Source organism: Asparagus officinalis, chromosome 1 (assembly GCF_001876935.1).
Source record: "Asparagus officinalis chromosome 1, Aspof.V1, whole genome shotgun sequence".
NCBI lineage: Eukaryota > Viridiplantae > Streptophyta > Magnoliopsida > Asparagales > Asparagaceae > Asparagus > Asparagus officinalis.
In genome coordinates, this window is record NC_033794.1 from 28,856,908 (window position 1) to 28,862,410 (window position 5,503).

Genomic DNA, 5,503 nt, shown 5'->3' on the forward strand with positions numbered 1-5,503 from the left:
CGTTTGTGCTACACCTATGGGTCCCCCAACCATCTCAGTCCGAATTGTCCGCATAAGCAACAGGTCCATTTGCCACCTCCTCCAGTTCGGGCAGCTCTTCCAGCTCCACCTCGCCCAGCAGCACCAGCTCAGCAAGGATCCTATCCCCGAGTAGGGCCTCTTCCCCCGTAGAGACAGGTATTTCAGCAGGCGTGAGGGCAACAACCATTACGACAGACATTCATGATGACGGCCGCAGAAGCTGAGGCGAACGATCAGGTTATCATTGGTAAGAACTGTTCACTCTTAGTTTTACTTGCATATGAAATTTTCTTTATTTAGCATTACCTGATGATATCATAATAGGACTTGTTTATGAGTGCTAAGTTTAGTTGCATTTACCTCCTCATGTAATAGGCAAGTCTCTTGTTTCTTCCGTGCCTACTTTAGCACTTTTGACCCCGGAGCTTCCCACTATTTCTTGTCTCCTCTGCTTATGGACATCGTTCCATATCTATCCTTGGGTTCTTATTTTAATTCCGAGTGCGGAATTTGTTTTAAGGAGGATAGAATGTAAGGACCATGAATTTTAATAATAGTTGAAATAAATTTTTAGTATTTTAAAATATTTAATTATGATTTTTAAAATAGTATTTATATTTTTCTCGAATTTCTACAATTTTCTATGATTTAAAGTCAAGGTTTTATATTTATTTAAATGATTTAAATATTTATAAATTTATTTAGTGTAGTGAAAATTTTTGGGATTTATCCGTTGTGTTACTGATACTATTACGTATTATTTTAAATAATATGCCGTATTATTATTACTATTACGTATTAATTCTTGTATTGTGTTGAATTATTAATTACGTATTATTTGTGTAAATTATTGTATTATTTTAATTATTACGTATCAGCCGTCGTATTAGCATAACTGGTACGTTTTATCGTGTAGATAATTGTCACATAATTATTTGATTTTAAATATAAGTAAATATATTATTATTATTATTTATTCTCATTAAATTATACAATATGGATATATTTCGACTATTTCGTATCAACTGTTGTATTAGCACAACAAGTACATTTTTATTTGTAGATAATTATCCTGTATTTATTTTAATTTTTAAATATCATTAGTTATTTCTTTTTAATTAATTTTGTTTTAACTTAATTAACCCTAATTCCCGTACTCTCTCTTCCCATTCATTCCCTCAAATCACTCCCCATGATTTTCTCCAGCCATAAATCATTCTTTCTATTTTCTCTCATTTTCAAAATCATACCAAATAATTCTCCCGTAATCAAATCAAATCCCTTCCTTTCTCTCTCCAATATCTTTTCAAATCCCTGATGTACACTCTCTCTTACTCTTTTCTCTCTCTAATAATATCCCTCAAATCCAGCTCATCCTCCTTCTCTCTCCAATCACCCTCTCTCTCCTCTTATTTCTTCTTCCCTCTCGTTCTCTCTCAATTCCAGAGAACCCAAAAAAAAGAAAACCCCAACCCAACTTCTAATCTCATCCCAGATGACCCCCCTCCCTTCGCCGCACGAACGCCACCCTAGCCGCTGCTCTGACGACCGCGACACCCAACCGCCCGAACTCCGTCTTGCCAAACGCCCTCTCTCCCTACTCGCCGCCTGCCGTCTCCACCCTCTCCTCCGCCCGTGAACCTCTCGAGCCCGACGCTAAGCCGCCATCTCCTCCATCCCCTGCACCACCCGTCGCCTCAGCTCTCTTCGCCGCCTGCCCCAAGTCGAGAACCCGGCCCAGTTCGCCGACAACCACGAAACTAGTCGGCCTCTGCCTTCTCGCCGCCATAGCAGCCTCCCTCGCTGAACTCACCTCGCCGTCAAGCCCCGTGGCCGTCATCGTCGCAGCCCAGGCCTAAGCCCCCCGTCCCCTCTTCCATCTCCGGCCCACCCCAGCCTCCTTCGCCACCAGCAGCCCCTCCTCTCCGTCCTTCCCTGAGATCCGTCGCCTGAGCTCCACCCGTCGCTGCTGCTCCGACCCCTGCAGCAACCTGCCTATAGCCACCGACCTCTGTCAGCCCTAAACCCATCGTCAATGCCGCTGCCCTCATCCCGCTCGAGCCGTCGACGTCGCAGTTCAGATACACCGCTCAATCAACCTCAGATCCGCCGTTGACTGTGCCGTTCAGATTCGTTGTACCGCATCCGTTGTGGCATCACTGCCTCGTCATCAGACCCCATGGTCTCGCAGGCAAGATCTCGTTTTCCCTTGGCTTGTTATTCCATTATTTATATCCGTTATTAATTGATTGCGTAGATTACACTGTGATATGATTAGCTATAGTGTATATTGTTATTACATGCGTGGGATTGCTTGACATGAATAGCTGTGTGGAAGCTTGTTGTGTTATCACTTAGTTGTTATCCAATAGGAGAGACTGTACGTGAAGACGACTTCTGTTAAAAGTATGATTTATAAGCGTGCTTCAAAGCATGGCTATACTCACTCGACATCGATATCCTGATGTGAGGAGTCCTGAGTTCCCTCGATATCGATATCCCGGTATGAGGTTTCCTTGATTATTATTATTATTATAGCATCGACTAGACGATGCACTCTTGATCGGACGTGTTGTGGGTCACGATTATTTTCATAGTTTTACAGAAGTCGTTCCACGGTTACTCTGTGGTTAGTGCATGATATTTCATGTACAGTTACTTAATTAAACTGATAAACATGGGGATATAAAGGGGATTTGGATGAAGAATATCACATTTATATAAACGGGCATATGCGCTTTCTTGATATTGTGAGTTATATATATATATACTTGGGTCGGAGAGCCAAACTTGACTTGAGGACGGCCCCCGGACGACTTTACGGGGACCCGATTATATATATGAAAATATTCTTCTCCAATTCAAATAACATGTAAAACAAGAATAATATGCTTGCGTGTTTTATGGTGGACTTTGTTGGTTTTATGAGATGTAGACTAGTTGTATTTCTGTTCATACATAGATCGGGATTAATAATTAATTATCTACACTTTGAGACATAAGGTATATACATGAGGGTTTCCTTGTTTGGATTATTTCGCTCGACGTACTACGTCTCAAGTTATAGGTATTTAAGTATTAATTCCATCTAGTTGTGTGATTTGGATACTTGGATGATTACCCTGTTGGCTAGCTGCGTGATCTTGACACTTGGATGATTTCCTTAGATTCTTCTGATGATTTTATTTCAGTGATAGATTGCATTTAGATTATTAGTAATTCATTTGCATATTATTATTATTATTATTATCACTGTTTTTGCTTTGGTCGTTCGACTGTTCCTATTTTTCCTTGTGGGATCTTGCCGTGTGCCATACATGCTGACGTACACCTGTTTTTTCTGGTGTACGTCAGATTTAGGAGATGAACAGCCTCAGTTCGGGACAGTACAGGAGCCAGAGGATTTGCAGCAGTAAGGTCTTCCAGATGGATCAGAAGAACAATCTAAAGCTTAGACTTTTCTTTATGTAGTAGTTGATGAACGCTAGATCTCTTTTGCAGAACCTTACTTTAGTCTGGTGTTGGATTTAGTTGTTTTAGTAGTACTTTCCTTTTATTTCTATTGGACTATGTATTTTTATATTTTTAGTTGGACCGTTTTGTAATAAGGGCGTGTTTGACCCAACTCTGTGTCTTGGATGATATTCTATTGTGATATGTATCTTTTCCATTCTGAGTTGTTCATTATACTCTTACTATGTGTGATCGGGGACCTGTGACTTCGTATATTATATTTTTGATGCTTAGCGTATTAGATTGAGTAGAAAGAGTTTTATTATTTATTTCTACTCAACCTAATACGTCACGGGCTTGTTCACGTTCCGATTCCCCTGGTATTTTGGGAAGCGGGGCGTGACAGGGATCAAATGAAGTTTAAAGAGAAGATCTTTTAACCATTCTGTTTCTATACAAGTGGTATCAAGAGCAATCAATTCAGACTCCATGGTGCTTCTAGCAATTATTGTTTGCTTACTGGATTTTCAGGATATAGCAGCAAAATATATATCCAGATGTAGACTTTACACTGTTAGAATCTGTGACCCAATTTGCGTCATTGTACCCTTCTATTGCATTAGGGTATCCAATGTAAGTCAAGCAATAGTCAAATGTGTCTTTCAAGTATTTGAATATTCTCTCTAAGGCAGACCAGTGATCTAAGTTAGAGTTACTGGTATACCAGCTCAGTCTCCCTACAACATAAGCTATATTGGGTCTGTTCTGGTTGGATATGTATAGAAGAGATCCAATCATCTGAGAATACTTCAGCTGAGAGACAGGTTCGCCTTCATTCTTCTTCAAGGATATAGAAGAATCATAAGGTGTGGAAACAGGTTTAGAGTTATGATAGTTGAATTTGATCAGCATTTTCTCAATATTGCAAGAAAGACTCAAAAATATTCCCCTAGTGTCTCTAGTGATTTTCATTCCAAGTATCATATCAGCAAGACCTAAGTCTTTCATATCAAAGTTCTTGGAAAGATAACCCTTCACCTTTAAAATTAGTTCAAGAGATGTTCCAAAGATAATGATATCATCAACATAGAGACAGAGTATGACATAGTTATTATTAACACTTTTGAGTAAACACATTTGTCGTGTTCATTCACAGTGAAATCATATTATGTAATAACTCTGTCAAATTTTTGGTGCCATTGTTTAGGATCTTGTTTAAGTCCATACAAAGATTTAACAAGTTTGCAGACTTTGTTTTTCTGACCCTTGGCAATGAAGCCTTCAGGTTGGGTTAGAAATTGTTTTCTTCATTGTGACCGAATCTATTACAACTCCAGGTGTTATAATAAACTCAACAAAAAGTTAGTCTTTTTATAAGATTTTTACACAATGGAAATAACTGATTATAATCTCTTTTAAATAACACACAGATCCTATTTATTAGTCTCTGTTTACGTGGGATCTTTGTCGGTGCCGGGGACGTTGATATCCGTTGACCGCCTACGGATCAGATCTGGTTAACAGAATAATTAATCAGAGCTCCTACTTCACTAATGAAGTGTTCGCTAAAGTACTGATATCGACCAAGCGAAATCGGTACTCTTCTCGAGATTAAGACCAAGCTTAATCTCAAGGAAATGTGGAAATGGGCTTCAGATCCTTCGAAAGACTTCTTCTTTATGCCAAAGTTCATCGGGATCTCGTTAGCCCTTGCTGAAATTCATGACTCTTGGCTCTAAAATTCGACAGCACCTCATCGTCTTGATAAAATTCTGCCCCTTTAGAATGGAGGCCCCGGGCTTGTATTTATAGGGTACCGGATAGGGGTATTTAGATAAGAATGAATGATTTAACCCTATATTCAGTTAATAACAGCCTAACCATATTTCTGGATGATATCCAATCAGTTGAGACACTCAGGAATGAACAAATCCCGAGAAAATAGCAAAAGACCCATCCAAAACACGTTTGGAGCTCGGGACTGCGCGGCAGGTCCTGTTGACCCGCGAGGGGCGTGGGTCAGTCGTGA